This window comes from Eptatretus burgeri, chromosome 8 (assembly GCF_056783735.1).
Source record: "Eptatretus burgeri isolate ZD-2024b chromosome 8, Ebu_testis_v1, whole genome shotgun sequence".
NCBI classification, from domain to species: domain Eukaryota; kingdom Metazoa; phylum Chordata; class Myxini; order Myxiniformes; family Myxinidae; genus Eptatretus; species Eptatretus burgeri.
Window position 1 is genome coordinate 18,337,028 of NC_140968.1, and position 18,356 is coordinate 18,355,383.

At 42.5% G+C, this 18,356-nt stretch overlaps 1 protein-coding gene and 1 long non-coding RNA gene across 3 annotated transcripts in view; one reads left to right on the forward strand and one right to left on the reverse strand.

Moving 5' to 3' along the window:
• LOC147021226 (uncharacterized) overlaps positions 1-18,356 on the reverse strand; it is a 46,792-nt gene that overhangs the window by 11,254 nt on the left and 17,182 nt on the right. The window contains exon 2 of the long non-coding RNA XR_015061336.1: positions 4,243-4,325. This is a non-coding gene — a long non-coding RNA (uncharacterized LOC147021226). The remainder of the gene's footprint in view (positions 1-4,242; positions 4,326-18,356) is intronic.
• Positions 881-18,356, forward strand: part of LOC147021227 (uncharacterized) — a 22,818-nt gene continuing 5,342 nt past the window's right edge. For both annotated transcript variants that reach the window (XM_085893642.1, XM_085893643.1), the window contains exon 1: positions 881-995. The gene's annotated coding sequence lies outside the window, so the exon portion shown is untranslated. The remainder of the gene's footprint in view (positions 996-18,356) is intronic.

Below are 18,356 nucleotides of genomic sequence, written 5' to 3' on the forward strand. Positions count from 1 at the left end.
AATAAACAGAATGACGCGCACACACACACACACACACACACACACACACACACACACACACACACACACACACACACACACACACACACACACACACACCAGTAGAGTTTGCAGCTGAGAGAATGTCCATGTGTGCTGCAGTCAGGGTGATTCATCAATGTGAGTGTGGTCCCTCGGATGCATGTGAAACAGGACGTGACGTCACACACTCCCCTCCAATCTGTGGAGATATCGACGGCACCAACCGGTTCGTGAAAAGACTTGGATCAAACTTCCCTCCGCCGACCCGACGAGAAGGTGTGATTTGTGGACGTAATACATAAACACCTTCATGAATCCTCCCGATGTTAAAAAAATATTACCTGAAGTTCACCTGGATCAGGAGTAACAATCATTCAAACCCCCCACAGATCTCCCAGATCGTGATTATCTTTATGTCCTGAACTATCTTTGGTTCATCACGGGAGATGAAGGTTGTGGTGAAGTTTCATCGAAACCACGTGGGTAGTAGTTTGGGTGAAGGGAGATTTTCAGTTCCGGGGTACAGATGACGTCACGGCCGGTAAACAACCAAACCTCGAAGGTAAACTGGAACTTATTCAAACAGGTAAAATACACAACTTTGAATCGGGTAAACGATACCGATGGTGGAAATCAGTGATTAAAATGTCAATAAAAGTGATTATTTCCAAGACGAAGAAGAATGATGTGCGTAAAAAGAGAGAACGAAGAAGAGCTTCCAGGTTCTGATGAACCAGAAACCCCCCTCAACTCTGTGAGCTGGTGCTAAAATTCCTGAAGGATTGTGGGAAATACATTTAAATTTATTAATTAAATAAATGATTTTGACCACGTTCATGTGCGTGTCGTTTATAGAGGCTGTGGATCAAAAATAAATATATAATATTAATAACTTCCGGGTTGATTTTCCTGTGAACCTTGAACCGGAACTCGAACGCAGGTCCTCGTCCTCGTCACGGAACTCACTGGAAAAGGTATTTTCGGAATTCTCATTTAACACTGAGAAAGATCTGTGAACCGTTAATTTAAATATAAAATAATATTCTGTCACGTGATGGTAATGAAGGTAAGTTAAAGGTGTTTTTATCGAATGTTTGTTGAGGTGTTTGTTTTATTTAATGAGGTGTTTTTCACTCGTTTTGTTTTATTCACCACATTGTTTTATATCACATCGTCATGAGACCTCATTCTTCCTTTTAACTACAAAACTACCAGAAACCTTTTATAATTAACTTGTAAATCCAAATTTATCTTCAAACCAAATGAGATATACACCTCCCAGAACCACGTGATTCTCACGTAACCACGTGATCTGTTTCCACCCCCTTCGTTTACCGATCCGAATTCACCTCACGATTTTTTTCTTCAGCTTTTCCTTCACCATATCTGATGTAATCTTTATCAAAATAATAATATTAATAATAATAATAATAATGACAAGTATCTGTAAAAGTGCTTCATCTTCCTCTTCCACACGTGTGGTTCCCATGACGATCACACGTCACGATTCTTCTTCTATTCCAACAGACTTCTCTCAATTCGACCTTTCCCTCAGACCTTGTCGAAAAAAACCTTGTGTTGCAGCGTTTCTTCTCTCCATTCCCTTAATTCCCCTTTATTACTTCCCTCAAGAAATGTCTTTGGTCGAATCTCTGAACGGAAAATTAAATAAAACCAATTTGTTTGGAGTGTTCTCTTTCCATCAACCATTGTGGGTTTTTTTCAACTTCAGTGCCAATTCACCTCTCTAACTCCTCCCTCTCAAAACAACCATCACCCTCTTTCCCCCTCCAAGCTTTCCTCTCACGTTTCTCAAAAACTCCCCCCCTCACCCTTCTTCCTCCATTCACCCCCTCACTCACACTTCTCAAAGTTGCCCCCCCCCCACATCTACAAAGCTGCCTCCTTCCCCTGCCCTCTCGCCTCCATCTCATCGCTCTACCTCCTCAATCTCAACTGCCTTCTGCCCCCTCTCTTAGTACTCCCCACTCTACCTCAACCCAGCACCACAGAGCCTTTTCTCCTCCTCATCCGGCCCCCTCCCCGAGCTCTTCTGCACACCCCCACACTTTCAATAACTCTCCTTACCTCCCTCCCTTCCAACCTTGTCCTACCCTCACTACTCCCTACACCCAAAGCCTCCTCCCCTCCCTCTTCATTAACAGTGTAGACCTCAACTATTCGGAGCCTTTGCTCAAACCTGACAGATATATACACAAAGGTTGCCACTGCCAAACATAAACTTTCCTCTCCAAAGAGGTCTCTGACTCCCTCGTATCTCTCCCTGTTACTTTGTCCTCCGGAGTGACAGACCTGAGCCTCGTCCTGGTGGAGGAATTGCTCTCTTCATAAAAGTCTCTATTCTTCATTCTCCTTGCAGTGACCTCACTCCCACCCCCAGGAATACCTCTGGCTACGGATTCCTCTCCACTCTCACATCATGTTTATATGTGCACTGTACCGTCCACCAAGCAGTAATGACTACATTTACACCTCACTATCCGAAAACATGGACCAACTTCTATCCTCTCATCCGAATTCTCTTTTCCTCATATGTGGTGACTTCAATTATCATCATGCCAGTTGGCTTAGTGTAGGTACCTCTCTCACCTGCTATGGCACTTCAGCAAAAGACTTCTGCGACTCATCGAGACTGAATCGATCGGTCATCTTCCCAACCCGGATCTCAACCAAACGGTACTCAATCCCTTCTGGATCTGATTTTTACAAATTACCCTGAAAATATCTGCTGTTCTTTCGCTGCTCCATTCGGTTCTTCTGATCACGTGCTTGTCAAAGTGGACCTCTCTCTGACTGTTATTGGAAGAACACCTCAGCGCCGTCGAGTCACATTTCACCCAGGCTGAGTGGCAGGTTCTCCAAGCAGCCACCAAACTTCCATACTTGTCTCCCATCTCTACTTTCTCCATCACCTCGTCCTGGGAATTCTTCCATAGAAACTTGATCTCTTTCAGGCACAGATTTATCCCCTCTCGTCTTCAGTTGGCCAACCCTTCCTCCCATCCTTGGTTCACTGAAGCTGTTGGTGAGGCAGACGTCCTGAAACAACTTCCCTTTGCCTCATGGAAAGCTAACCCAACTGAGGAGAATCTCAGTTCCTTCCGTAAAGCTCGGAACAAGTGTGTATCTACCCTCAGGAGAGCCAGAAAACCAAATCTTTCTAATCTCAAGTCTGAACTCTCAAACTTCTCTCCCTCCTCCAAATCTTGGTGGTGTCGAATCAAATCTGTTTTCTGGTGTATGTTCCCCCTCCATTCCCTCCATTATCTCGAATTCCCGCATTGCCACCACCGCACGTGAAAAAGCTGAATGCCTAAACTCGATGTTTGCATCAAAATCTTGTGTCCAAAACGCATCGCTTTCTGATCCCACCTCACCCGGTCACACCCAACTGTCCCTGGACTCTGTGTCCTTTTCTCCTGACAAGGTGGAGAGCTTGCTGTCAAACCGACTCAGATTCTGCAACCGCTCCAGATGGCATCAGCCCACGTGTCCTACAAACCTGCTCCTCTGCTCTTGCTCATGGTCTCTCTGTTCTATTCACCCTCTCAATTGCTCAAGGTAATCTTCCATCTGCTTGGAAATCGGAAAACATTACCTCTTTTACGAGTTTAGACATGGAAAACAAACAAACAAAAATGGTACCTGGCATTGCTCAACAACACCGCATGCCTCCTTCCACCCCACTCCCTCCAGACTCCTACCCACCCCTCCATCCTCTCAATCATCCCACCCTTCCCCCTTCCCATCCCATCTCCCTTCCTTACCCCTGCCTCATTCTACCCCACCCCCTCCCTCTGGACTCCTACTCCTTCCCCGCGTCAGGTGGTGGCTTGCATGTTTGCAAGTTATGAATTTCTCATTGCATGTTTTTGACAAACATCTCATTCACTTTCGTACAGAAGATAACCACTCCAAGCTTGTAATGAACATAATAAATAACATCCTAAATTAAAGCAGATCTCACACACACATGGGAATCAATGTGATCTCTTGTGGACAAAAAAACAATAGCTGCACCATACGCACTGCATAACCACACAGGCCACGCACTTTGATCCATCGACCAGTTATTACAAAGGAGAATAGGATGTATTTTCCATTACGTTTATCAGTGACAGTGCGTGCAAAAACACGGGGTAGCACAAGTGACATCACACACCGACACGCGCACACTTATTATTGAAGACGAGCAAATACCTCCTGTTTCTTCACTGACATGCAGAGACACAGCCAACTCGCTCCTTCACATACTTGCTGCAGTGGAGGTACTCCAGCTGGATCTGAGAAATAAATAAAGTTCAAAAAGTCAATAATATCTTACAAACAGAAAGGTCATCTCCTTCCAACTTATTTTTTTCTTGTTTTGTGAATTTGCATTTTCATCTCGGCAACCAAAAAGTTAGCCAAAGCAGTTTCAGATTGAAAGACAGAGAACATAGGATAACCACAAATAAATTTCACAGAAGAAAAGGAAAGATCCATTTTCAAAATAGTCATGTAGCAACTTAAACAGTGGAGCAAGTCTTGTGTACCCGAATATATGCATGATGAAGCATTTCACAATTCTTCAGAAATGTCGTTGGAGAATTTGTTCATCATTTGAAAGAATCCTTTTTGCCAATCTCCATTGCATGTCATTTGAAAGCTTAGCAATTGGATCTGTATGCAGAGTTCACCATTCAGGAGTTAAGCCGCTGTCACACCTTGACGTTTTAGCCAGCAATGGCAACGTATCAAAATGTATGTAAAACGCTGGCGTACGCTGAACTATTGATGTTTTAAAAAAAAGTTTTTGGCATATTCATAACGAGTTGGACGTATGCATAACATATTAGTAACGTACACAGAACGTTTCGTTTTCTTGTAGATAACTTATACCAACGAATGATTAGCGTGTTGTCGGCGTTCACAAATTATGCCCAACGATAGTGGAACTTATGCATAGCGCGGCAGCGTATCGCCGACGATCACGTGGCGTTGCCTATTAAAAGGTTGCCACTCAACGATTTAAATCATAACCGCACTAGGGATTGAAGTGTCAACATCACTTTCACACCTTGACGATTTAGCCAGCGAATGCCGACGTATGAAAAATTTGTCGAAAATGCTGGCACATGTCGAATACGTTATGGGTAAGGTTTTTCTACGTTAAGAGCAAGCTGAAGCACATTGTCATATGTCGTAGTACGTCGAGAAATTTTAAGCATGCTGAAAGTTTTGCGACGTATGCCAGCGTATGACTCGCACGTTCCACATACGCTGGCAATAAGTTGTACGCACGTTATGCGATCGTTGACACACTTCGACACACGTTACTAGTAAGTTACTCATAAGTCGAAACACGTCGAGGTAATGTTTAGCGTACCCGAAACTTATTTTCTCCGTCGAGGCACATTTTCTTATTTTCTCCTTGGCTCCGTCAAGTCACGTGACGAAATATCGGAAGTTGTTTTTTTTTAAAACTTTTTTTTTTAGTCTATCATGAAGTTTTAAATATATTCGGACATTTGCTTTTAAGTTTCTAAAAGTTCACGTTACTATTTAAAGATTATTCCATTTAATATATTGTAATTTCGTAAATACACTATTTTCTCGTCATGATTGAAGATCGTCCATGACGGATGTGACGTGACAGTCGTACGTGACAAAATATCGGAAGTTATCGTTGTTGTTTTTTAATTTTTTAATTTTTTAAATTCTTCTACCTCTTCTTGTTCTTCTGGTAAAGACAAAACCTTAAGGACACGGCTCTTGGACACATTTGTCCTTGTTATATACCAATTCCCCTAAACGCTGCCAATACACCATAATATGGTAGCTGTAAGTTAGAAACACATTCAATAAGTTCTGTGGTCGTCCAGAAGACGTCAATCAAATACGTCAATATGCATTGGAGATACGTTACACATAGGTTCAAAGCACGTTACTCAGGTTAGAAATAAGTTTCGGGTACGCTAAACATTACCTCGACGTGTTTCGACTTTTGAGTAACTTACAAGTAACGTGTGTCAACGATCGCGTAACTTGCCTTCAACTTATGGCCAGCGTATGCGGAACGTGTGAGTCGTAAAATTTTATGCATGTTAAAATTTCTCGACGACCTCGGCGTACTACGACGAAAGCCAGCATACTACGATGTATGCCAGCGTGTTTCAGCATGCTTCAGCATGCTCTTAACGGATACAAAACTTACCCATAACGTATTCGACGTGTGCCGGCGTTTGAGACAAATTTTTCATACGTCGGCATAAGCTGGCTAAATCGTCAAGGTGTGACAGCCCCTTAACAGGAGAAGAAGCTGACAGCTGCTGTTTCCATTCAACACCAAAAGGGCCTTTTACACAATCAACAAATAACGAATGCAAAAGTCATGTGAAGTCTCCTTTTCAATTAAGTTAAAAGTTACAGATTTGCTGTTTCAAGTCAAAAGTAAAACAGGGAAACCGCATTCGTTGAGCAAACCCACAGACTCGAAAACACTCCAGAATTGAATTCCAAGATTATTTAATTCCATTAAGATTCAACAAAAAAAATCTGGCCAATAATCCGAATGGACCTGAAACCCGAGAGGGCAGTAATGTAATGACCAGACTTCAATCTTTCTCCATGAAAGTTCATCAAATTATGGAGCGAAAGAAAATCTGACCCCACAAAGGACTGGACAGAAGTCTTTGAAAGAAGGAATGGCTGCAAAAAGGGGGTTGTAGAAAATTTTTTCGTTTCGAAACAATGAGGCGATGGAGGAACTGGTCTCACGACGCAGTGATAAAGCTTGACAGGTGTTGATTACACTCTGCATGTACAGAAGAAGTGATGACATCAATCTTGGGGAGATTGAGTAAAAACAGCTCATGACCATCCAGTGCCTTCAGAAAGTATTGACCCCCTTCACTTTTTCACATTTTTTTTTGTGTTACAGCCTGAATTTATAATTGGTCAAATTTAATTTTTTCTGTCACTGACAAACACAAAATACCCCACAATGACAAACTGAAAACATGTTTTTAGAAATTTTTACAAATTCATTCAAAATGAAAGACGAATATCTAATTTACATAAAGTATTCTGCTCCCTGAGTCAATACTTTGTCAAAGTTCCTTTGGCAGCGATTACGGCTTCGAGTTGTCTTGGATTGTACTATTTAAAGTTATTCCTTGATCGCCTTCAGTTGATTGTCAAGCTTGGCCAGCCATTTCGTGAAAGACTGGCCCACACTTATCCCACGGCCGAGTCCACAAAAGGGTGGATATATTTTGACCATTGTAGTCGTCGACCCTTCCAGGATTGTGCCCAATAGCCAAAAAGACTGCTTTGGCAGCACAACCGCTCTGCACAGAGTGTGATCCCCATGGTTGGATGGATGGATTAGAGTTGTGCTGGTGTTGGCTTGGTGGTTGGGGTGGCGGCTTGGGATCCGAGGGTCCTGAGTTCAAGCCCCGTTGGCCGGTGAATTAATACACCGGGGGGTTGACTAAGCCTGTCATCCTTCCGAGGTCGGCGAAATGAGGACCAGTGTGTACTGGTGGAGGGGCACTGCATCAGCGACAATCATGCTTCCAAGAAGTGATAGCTACCCCAGCAGCTCAGCTGTCATATGCAAGAGGAAGAAGAAGTAGTTACACTCATTCGTGGAGTTGGGAATGTCATGCTCAAGTGTTGGAGGGGTTTTATGTAAAGCCATTTGGAGTGATCTTGTTTTGAAAACAATCAGACCTCTCTCCAGTGCCTTCAGAAAGTATTCACACCCATCGAATTTTGTCACATTTTATTGTTACTCTGAATTTAAAATGGGTGAAATCTAAAAAAAATTGTCACTGATCCACACAATTCCCCATCATGACAATGTGAAAACATGTTTTTCGAAATTTAAACAAATTAATTAAAAATGAAAAGCTGAAATGTCTTGCGTCGATCAGTATTCAACCCCTCTGCTGTGGCACTCCAAATTGACCTCAGGTGCATCCAATTTCCTTTGATCATCCTTGAGATGTCTCCATAACTTGATTGGAGTCCAGCTGTGGCCAATTCAATTGATTGCACATAATTTAGAAAGAAACACCCCTTTCTTTATGAGGTCTCACAGTGAGAAAGAAACACCCCTGTCTTAATAAGGTCTCAGTTGGAAAATAACACCCCTTTCTTTATGAGGTCCCACAGTTGACGGTGCATGTCAGAGCAGAAACTCCACCCTGAAGTCCAAGGAACTGTCTGGAGAACTCCGGGATAGAATTGTGAGGAGGCATCGATCTGTGGAAGGGTAAAAAACAATTTCTCGATTGTTGAAAGTTTGCAAGAGCACAGTGAGCTCCATCATTAGAAAATGGAAAGAGTATGGAATGACCCAGACTCTTCCGAGAACTGGTTGTCCAACCAAGCGAGCTGGCTGTGACGTCAGCCTGTGGCTGCTGGTTGCATCATTTTCTGTGGGCACGACTGTGCTGCTGATGCAGTGCCCTCTATTACCAGTACAATGGAACTCATTTTGCCATTCCTGCAAGGATGATGTGCTGAAAGGATGACCCACCTGGTGTGAGCTTGATGGCTGACAGACTCAAACTTGATGGCTCAAACTCAAGATCCGAAGATCCTAAGATCTTAAGCCAGCCACCTTCACCATTAAGCCAACACCAGGCTTCAGAGGACTTATTTCTTCGTTGATGTATATTCCTTCTACCTTTGATCCTCTCTATCAATTCTGCAACAGATTTAAGTCTGCTTCCTGCCAACCTTTGGGAGTGTTTTCAGAAAATTCGGGAAGGCGAAAGAAAACCATGTTGTTTTTTTCTTCTTTCCTTTTCAGCCATCCCCTCTGTAGGGGCCCTGTCACACCTTGACGTTTTAGCCAGCGTATGGCAACGTATCAAAATGTATGTAAAACGCTGGCGTACGCTGAACTATTGATGTTTTTTTTCAGTTTTGGGCATATTCATAACGAGTTGGACATATGCATAACATATTAGTAATGTACACAGAACCTTGTGTCAACTTATGGATAACTTATACCATAGAATGCTTATCGTATTGTTGGCGTTCACAACTTATGCCCAACGATAGTCGAACTTATGTATAGCGCGCGGCATCGTATCGCCGACGATCACGTGGCATAGCCTATTAAAAGGCTGCCGCTCGACGATTTAAATCATAACCGCACTAGACATCGAAGTATCAACATCACCATCATGCCCCGACACACCTTGACGTTTTAGTCAGCGTATGCCACCGTATGAAAAATTTGGCGAATACGCTTGCACACATCGAATACGTTATGGGTAAGTTTTGTATATGTTAAGAGCACGCTGAAGCACCCTGGCATGCATCGTAGTTCGCCGAGCTCGTTGACAAATTTCAAGCATGCTCAAAATTTTTCGACGGATGCCAGCATATGACTCACATGTTCCGCATGCGCTGGCCATAAGTTGTAGGCACGTTATGCGATCGTTGACACACGTCGACACATGCTACTCATAAGTCGAAACACGTCGAGGTAATGTTTCACGTTCCCAAAACTTATTTCTAACCTTTGAGTAACATGCTTTGAACCTATGTGTGACATATCTCCAATGCATATTGACATATATAGACGTATTTGACGTCTTTCGGACGACCACAGAACTTATTGAACGTGTTTCTAACTTACAGCAACCATATAATGGCGTATTGGCAGCGTTTAGGGGAATTTGTATATAAAAATATGAGTTCCAGGAGGAACCCGTCGGTGTTCCAGACTCCATGTTGAGTAGCAGTAGCAGTAGTTGTCGTTGTAGATGGATCCTCCGTGCGTCCGCGTCCACGGCCAGAAGACTTCTTTGCAACATTCTTCGAAGTTTTCTTTGGCATGACGGTGATGTTGACACTTCGATGTCCAGTGCGGTTATGATTTGAATCGTCGAGCAGCAGCCTTTTAATGGGCTACGCCAAGTGATCGTTAGCGATACGCTGCTGCGCTATGCATAAGTTGGACTATCGTTGGGCATAGGTTGTGAACACCGCCAACAAGCTAAGCATTCATTCGTATAACTTATCGAAACGTTCTGTGTACGTTACTAATACGTCATGCATATGTCCAACTCGTGATGAATACACCCAAAACTGAAAAAAACATCGATAGTCGAGCATACGCTAGTATTTTACATATATTTTGATGCGTTGCCATACGCTGGCTAAAACGTCAAGGTGTGATAGGGCCCTCATATTTTTGAAATAAGTTTTGGGTTCGCTAAACATTACCTCGACGTGTTTCGACTTATGAGTAACTTACAAGTAACGTGTGTCGACGTGTGTCAACGATCGCATAACGTGCCTACAACTTATGGCCAGCCTATGTGGAGCGTGTGAGTCATACGCTGGCATACGTCGAAAATTTTGAGCATGCACAAAAGTTGTCGACGAGCTTGGCGTACTACGATGTATGCCAGCATGCTTCAGCGTGCTCTTAACATATACAAAACTTACCCATAACATATTCGACGTGTGCCAGCGTTTTAGACAAATTTTTCATATGTCGGCATACGTTGGCTAAATCGTCAAGGGGCCTTAAATGCCATGCTGGCATGATTTGAGTGATCTTCATCTTGCTTTGAGTATGTTCCTGAAACCTCACCTACAATGAGAGATATGATATTGTTGCGGATTTGGAAGCCTTTTGCACAGACAGACAGACAGACAGCAGTCCCCGTAGCTCAGTTATCTCGATAAGTATGTGTTTATAGTTGGGGCCCCATCCCCTTTGTCTCACAGAAATGACGTGTGTGCACCACGGGTTTCTTTTCTAGTTAGGTTTTTTTACATCTTGAAGCCGCACAATGCCAACAAATCTCCTTCGTTCTTCACTCATCGCCTCAGCTCCAACTCCACCCCCTGTCCAATCAGGAAGCTCATCACCTCGGGGCCGGCTCTGCCTTAGCCAGATGGAGTGTTTGGCCCGACCAATGAGGGGACGCCACTGTTCGTCCAAGAACCCCTCGTCCAATTAAGAGGCGAGTGGGAGGGGAAGAAATCACTCAGACCTAGCAAGAAGAGTAGAATGGTTGTCAAGACCAGAGTACGGCAGTCATCGTGGCAATTGGCTTGGTCTTGGTCATGGTGGCTTGGTCTCGGTCATGGTATGCGGTCCTTTTGGGTGCAACCTCGTGGTGGTGGTGACTAAGCAGACAGGTCCTGGGCCCATGGACTTCGGGTTGTGAGTTTGAGACCCACTGTGTTGGGTTGGAGTCTGGTGTGACCGCATGAGGCAGAGAGGTACCCGTCAAGACCCTGGTCCCCAGCTCGCCTTTCCCTCCTGGTCTGAGGCACCGAATGAAGACCCCACGGGGTCCATTTTGTGTTTGTGTGTGTGTATCCATCCGTGGGCCCCATCTGTAAGTAGAAACTGTTAAGTGCCTGTGTTCCTTATAAATTGCATTTCTCATATTCGGTTGTAACTCTGCTCTGTGTCTCCCTTCCCGATTATAACCCCCATTATAAATAAACCCCCCAATTGTTAAATGTTCCAGTTTGTTGCCTGTCGTTTCTTCCATTGGCCCAGCACGGTGCGTATTGGGAATTAGGGAGGCCATGTGCCGTAAGTTGTCGTTTGAATGGACGGACTCTGGTAATTGCGCTCGGTTACACCATACTGAGGTCATTGGAGTGACCCAGTTCGATGGAGTCCGTAAATAAATGTTCAAAGGATTGTTTATATATTATTCACGATTGTAAATTTCAGGGAAATATCAACGCAAGATATTGTATAAATAAAATAATGGATTATCTTCGAATTAAACCCGAACTTCACATAAAATATCGAGTTTCGAAAAAAGCCAATAATAAATTAAATAATCTGTTTTCCAAATATATAAATGAATGATTTTTTTTTACCCATTTGGGAAAATAAGAAAATTAAACAATCATAAAAATATTCCAAATTCATTAAGATGTCTCATAGTTTGTTCAAGTGGATGTAGAAAAACCTGCTGACTTTTGAAGATGGTCCTGACCCCAACTTTTTAGATTATGATAATTTAATAATTTTCACACAGTCGAGTTTCCAACGTGAGTATCAACTACTCTCACAAGGTTTTAATGCTGGTCTTCAAAAAGAAGATATAATCGGTTTATTTATACTTCAAAACAACCTACATGATTATAACATTGAAGATATGATCCAACTATTTTGTGATACACAGAGATAAAAAATAAATCAAAACCAATAACTTGTATTCTTAGTGATAATACGAATGATATTCCGTCTCCCCAACATTTGGATAAATCCTAAAAGAACCTCGTTATTTTTGATGATTGTGTTAATGGGAGAAACCAAATTGTAATGGACAGCTACTACATAAGAGGGAGACATTCTAATTGCAATTGTATTTATCTTAGTCAATCATACATTCAACTTCCTCGTCGTTCCATCAGAAACAATGCTAATACCTTTATTTTATTCAAGTTAAATTCAATGGATATAAACAATTTTTGGAGAGAGAATTGTTCCTCATTATGCAGTAAAAATTAATTTGGGGATTACTTGAAGCACACGACTGAAAAGTATAAATATATTGTTGTGAAACAAGATGAGATATTAAGGAATATATTTTTTGTTTTATAAACAATTACATATATAAATGACAACTATTATTATAAATCTTGTGGGTAAATCTGCTTCTGGAAAAACTTTCTAAATCAAGGTTCTTGTCTAGTACAAATGAGAATATTGCAAATTTACTTGAAAAACACCCCATGATATGCATTGTATCAACAACAACGAGAGCAGTAAGGCCTGGAGAAGTAGAAGGTAAAGATTATCACTATATTTCAGTCGAGGAACATATGCGATTTAGGAATGAAGGTCAAATATTTGAAGAGGTTTCTCTTGGTACAACAAAATATTCCCATTGTAAGAGTGAGTTAAAGAAACTAAAATGTGGTGGTCTTGGGATATTAGAAACTTATCCAGAAGGAATGAGACAAATTATTATACATCTGAGCGGGGTTTTTTTATACATATAATACGAAGGTTTTATCATTCAGTTTTGTTGTTGATGAAGAAACTCAATGCAGATGTATGAAAAGCAGAGATCCAAGTATTAGTGAAGAAGAAATTACAACTCGTATTAATGTTGATAAAAGATTTGATGAATTATTTCAAGAAAAGGATTTATTTGAACACATCTACTTGGATGATGAAGAAAAGGAAAATTTCCCTGTTGATCTTTATAATTCATTAAATGATATTTTCCAATAAATAAATGGATGCGAAAGAAAGAGCAAGAAGATTTAAGGAACATCAAGAGCTGGTTTCAAAAGTTTTAATACAACAGGAAGACATAAAGAAGAAACGCAGACAGAAACTAACGGGTGAAGAAGCATTTGAAAGAAAACAAGAGAAAATTTTAAACCACTTTTAAAAACTTCCCAAGAAAAAATTGTAGATGTTTCCACAGTTCCCACAATAGAATATACTCCGTAATAACTTCTAATGTTAAAAGATTTCAGTCAAATGACAGAGGAAGAATTAGAGCATATAGGAGAATTAGAATATGATGATGAAGGATTATTTCAACAACTGGAAGAGATTAATCACCCCCCTGATTATAATGTGAATGCTCTTCAAAACAATGAATATTCAGCGGAATCAAAAACCAAAGCAGGACTCATCCCAACAGAACAACCAGCAATATTTCATCTTGTTCAAGAAAAGGTATTGATATTTAATGATGAATTAAGGTTCTAGACGTCTGCTCAACCCCCTGTTAAACTAACTCCGAGATTAATGTTTCTTCTCACAAAAGATGGAAGACAAGTTTCAACTGTGAGGAATGAATCAAAGTATTTTGATAAACCATTGGATAAGAAAAATAATGATGGGAGAGTATATATTGATCTGCTGGACACTTAATTATAGGGTTTGTCTTTCTGGTAAAAGTAGGAAGAATGAGAAGGAGAAACACATTATTCAGGCTTTAAGTATCCTTGGTTCAGGTGTTAGTTTTCTTCCAAATGACCCATTACAATTAGTTAATCGACTGTTATCGTTGTTGGGTAGTAAGAAGGCTGGAAATAATTGTTTTAATGAGGCATCAGCCATTTTAGAGCAGTTGATGAACATAAAAATATAAATGACCCATAGGGCCAGGACTTGACTAAATTCATCCAATCAAAGATACTCCCCTCCTCCGTCCGTGTTTCAGATTTGAAAGGAATCCGTTAAGATTTGGCGGAGACATGAATTTTTGAAAATCAGCCCATGCTAAAAGATACGGATTTTCGTGATTTTCATCAGGAATTTTTCCGGACCTTGACCTTTGACCTTGACATGCCAAAAGTTATAGGGTTCTATTCTGGTGGCCAATAAAGTCCATTGGTGAAGATCCATGACATTACGACTCAAAATGCGACCTGTAGAGCGAGACGTACACACAAACAAACAAACAAACTGAACCGACCAACATACTTGACAAAATCGTAGATTTCGTCAAGTAATAATAAATAAATATATATATATATATATATATATATATATATATATATATATATATATATATATATGTATATATATTGTGATAAATCATTTAATCTCACCAAGTTCATAGGGAACAGGTAGGCTTGGAGATGGCCTCAGTGCCCAGGGGTGCCGTCGTTTGAGTTCGGCAGACTGAAGTCCCTGCCAGTTGAGCCACGCTGCCCAGCGATGAAATTGTTCAAGGGCAGCAGAGTAAATTTGTGGGCAGGGCCCGAATTAATAATGGACACAAACACAGGCAACGGGAATTGTGGTTGTTAGAACCGATAGTTTAAAGTGACAGGCGTGTTGAAAAGCCCCAGGGATAGTTTAAAGTTTAATAAATGCTCGGATAGATAGGAAATGTATCCCTTCGCACCATCCATCCCTTCTCTCTTGAGGCTGCTGGACTCACTGTGGGAAGATTTCTGAACTCTGTTGAGGTTATTTTGAGGCTCCATTGGGCCTCGAGGCAGAACACTACTCCCCCTTATTCCCCTCAGGAAGGAGGCTGGGGGTAGACGAACAGGATAAGTGAGCCAGACAAAGACAGTACGGGGGTCTGGGACACATGGAATTATAAAATAAAAAATATAAAAATAAAAAGGGGTTTAAATATTGTTTTCTTGTTGCAAACTAATGGGGTGGGTATGTGCAATGACAGGCAAAGGCGATAGGTTGGAGGGCGGGAGGGTGGGGGAGACAGTCGGGTAGGTCCGAGCCCGTTTTCAGAACGGCCGGCACCACCGCACTCCCTCCACAGAACCTTTCGGACCAGACCAGAGGCCTGCCAGCTTCATGAGCGGACGTGAGAGTGTGCTGTATCTCTCATCCACGTTTGCCATGCCTTGTTGCCTGCATTTGCCTTGACCCCATGCCTGCATGCCCTTGTTGCATTTCCCCTGTGTCACCCTCTCAACCATGTGTGCCAGAACCATCCATCTCCATTGTTTTGCAAGGACTGCCCTGCAGGCAGCCACACCATGGTGACTGCAATTATGCAGCCCATGCGCTCATCTTCCTGTCTTTTGCGCCAATGACTTTTTTTCCATCCACAGATCACAGGTTCTGGGCCATGGTAGTGTAAATGGCTAAGTTAGATGGGGCGGGGGTGGGTGGGGGGAACCTACACCTGCATGGTACACAAATATTTGCGACTCCGGATGAGTCCATAGAAGGGTGGGGGGGGTAGTGTTCTGGATTTGGAAGCCTTTTGCACACAGACAGCAGTCCCCGTAGCTCAGTTATCTCGATAAGTATGTGTTTATAGTTGGGGCCACATCCCCTATGTCTAATGGAAATGACGTGTGTGCACTGCGGGTTTCTTTTATAGTGAGGTTTTTTTTACCTCTTGAAGCTGCACAATGCCAACAAATCTCCTTCGTTCTTCACTCCTTGCCTTGGCTCCGACTCGACGTCCAATGAGGAAGTTCATCACCTCAGGGCAGGCTCCACCTGTGCCAGATGGAGTGTCCAGCCCTACCAATGAGGGGAGACCACTGGTCGCCCGAGAACCCCTCGTCCAATCAGGTGGCGAGTGAGAGGGGAAGAAATCCCTCAGACCTGACAAGAAGAGTGGAGTGGTTGGCAAGACCAGAGTATGGCAGTCATCGTGGCGATTGGTTTGGTCTTGGTCTTGGTCTCGGTCATGGTATGTGGTTCTTTGGGGTGGACCCTCGTGGTGGTGACTGAGCAGCCAGGCTCGTGGGCCTGTGGACTTCGGGTCATGGTTTCGAGATCCACTGTGTTGGGTTGGAGTCAGGTGTGACCGCACGAGGCGGAGAGGGACCCGACAAGGCCTTGGTCCCCAGCTCGCCTTTCCCTCCTGGTCTGAGGGACAGAATGAAGATCCCACGGGGTCCATTTCGTGTGTTTGTGTGTGTGTGTGTGTGTGTGTGTGTGTGTGTGTGTGTGTGTGTGTGTGTGTGTATGTGTGTGTTTGTGTTTGTGTGTGTGTGTGTTTGTGTGTGTGTGTGTGTGTGTGTTTGTGTGTCCGTGGGCCCCGTCTGTAAGTAGAAACTGTTAAGTGCCTGTGTTCCTTGTAAATTGCATTTCTCATATTCAGTTGGAGCTCTGCTCTGTGTTTCCCTTCCCGATTATCGCCCCCATTATAAATACACCCCCGAATTGTTAAATGTTCCAGACCGTTGGCTGTCGTTTCTTCCATTGGCCCAGCACGGTGCATATTGGTAATTCGGGAGGCCGTGCGCCGTAAGTTGTCGTTTGGACCGACGGACTTTGGTAAATCCGCTCGGTTACTCCAGACCGAAGTCTCAGGACCGACCTGGTTCGAGGGAGTCCATCGAGGGTGTGACTTCCCCTGTAACTTGACGGCATGGATACTGAGGTATATTGAAGTTGGGCAATTATCCTGATCCCACGCCGTCAAAATATTGGCGACCACGGTCCGCTAAGGGACCCGTGACCTTTCGTACTTATCCGAGAGTCATGACCAAAATTCCGCTGTGTTTGCTGGAGATGACCTGACTGCTCCCCCTGGTGGTCGTTTATCGCCACCGAACCCCGTCCCACAACAATATGATGCTCAGACTTGGCATGCTGTGCTTGTTTTACCAAGTGTGCTTTTGCTGTAATTTTTTCTTTGAATACCGTCTTATACCCTGTAGACCCCTTTGACCTGACCAAGATGGTGGTCTAATCGTGTTTTTAATAGGTGCAAGTAATGTTACACACAAACGATTGGATGAACCAGCATTTTATTGTTCGAACAGATGTTAAGTGAAAAATTCCAAAATAATCATATTTAACAGCAAAGATATCATGGCATATTTCTGAAAAGAAAAAGAAAAAATCATGAGCGATCGAAGAAGCGATGTTTTGCATTATACACCACCCTGGTTAAAATTTGTCATCTGCTTGAAAAGAAATTGTAGTTCTGCAGGTTTGGATTAATTTGAAACAACTTTTACTTATTAGTTTTTTTCTCTCCAAGAAGTGTTTCTGTGATTCAGGATGGGACAGATAGACAGCATTTGCCTGTTTTTATTATATGGAGATGGTGGAGCCAGGGCTGCATTTAGGGACAGTGACCCAGGTGACTGCTTGGGGTGTCGGGCTTTGAGTGAGCTTGCGATGAAGATATAACAGGTTTATTAACAAGGAAATTTGGTCTGTCACACCTGTGCTCCACCAACACCACTATTCCGATTGACTTGAAATTTGAAGAGGATTTATGTTTCAGGTCACTGAATTGAACCAGCCAATTATTTTTGAAGTCAACATGGAGTAAAATGTCAACATCGTCCCAAGGTCAACTTCGGTTGTATTCCTAAAATCCTCAATTTTCATCCGATTGACTTGAAATTTGAAGAGGAGTTCCATGTTGGATCATTGCATTCTACCACCAATTATTATTGAGGTCAAATTTGTTTCATGGATTCTGCTAGAATCGTGCTCTGCATGACGTCACCTTGTTTGCTTGTTTGTTTGTGTGTTTGTTTTTTTCCGCACAGAACTTTTGTGCTTTTCTCTGCAACCGCTTGTCGGATTGAGAGGAAATTTTCACCAATGGTACAATTCGTCATCATTATCTTTACAACATTCTACATGAGATCACCGTTCACGTGGTGTGGCAGCCATATTGGGAAAATGTCAAAATTTGTACCTCTGTATCTCTGAAACCGCACCAAGATAAAAAAATATATAAACTTGGCAGATAGCAAGTACTCCTCATGGGGAATGAGTGGATTTTTTCATGATGTCATGGGTGCCTTCATCATGACGTCATAATTGCAGATGCAGAACGCCACATCCGATCAGTATGAAAAATGTTGTGGGTCATCTCGGGATGAAATGGTCCACAGAAAAACGG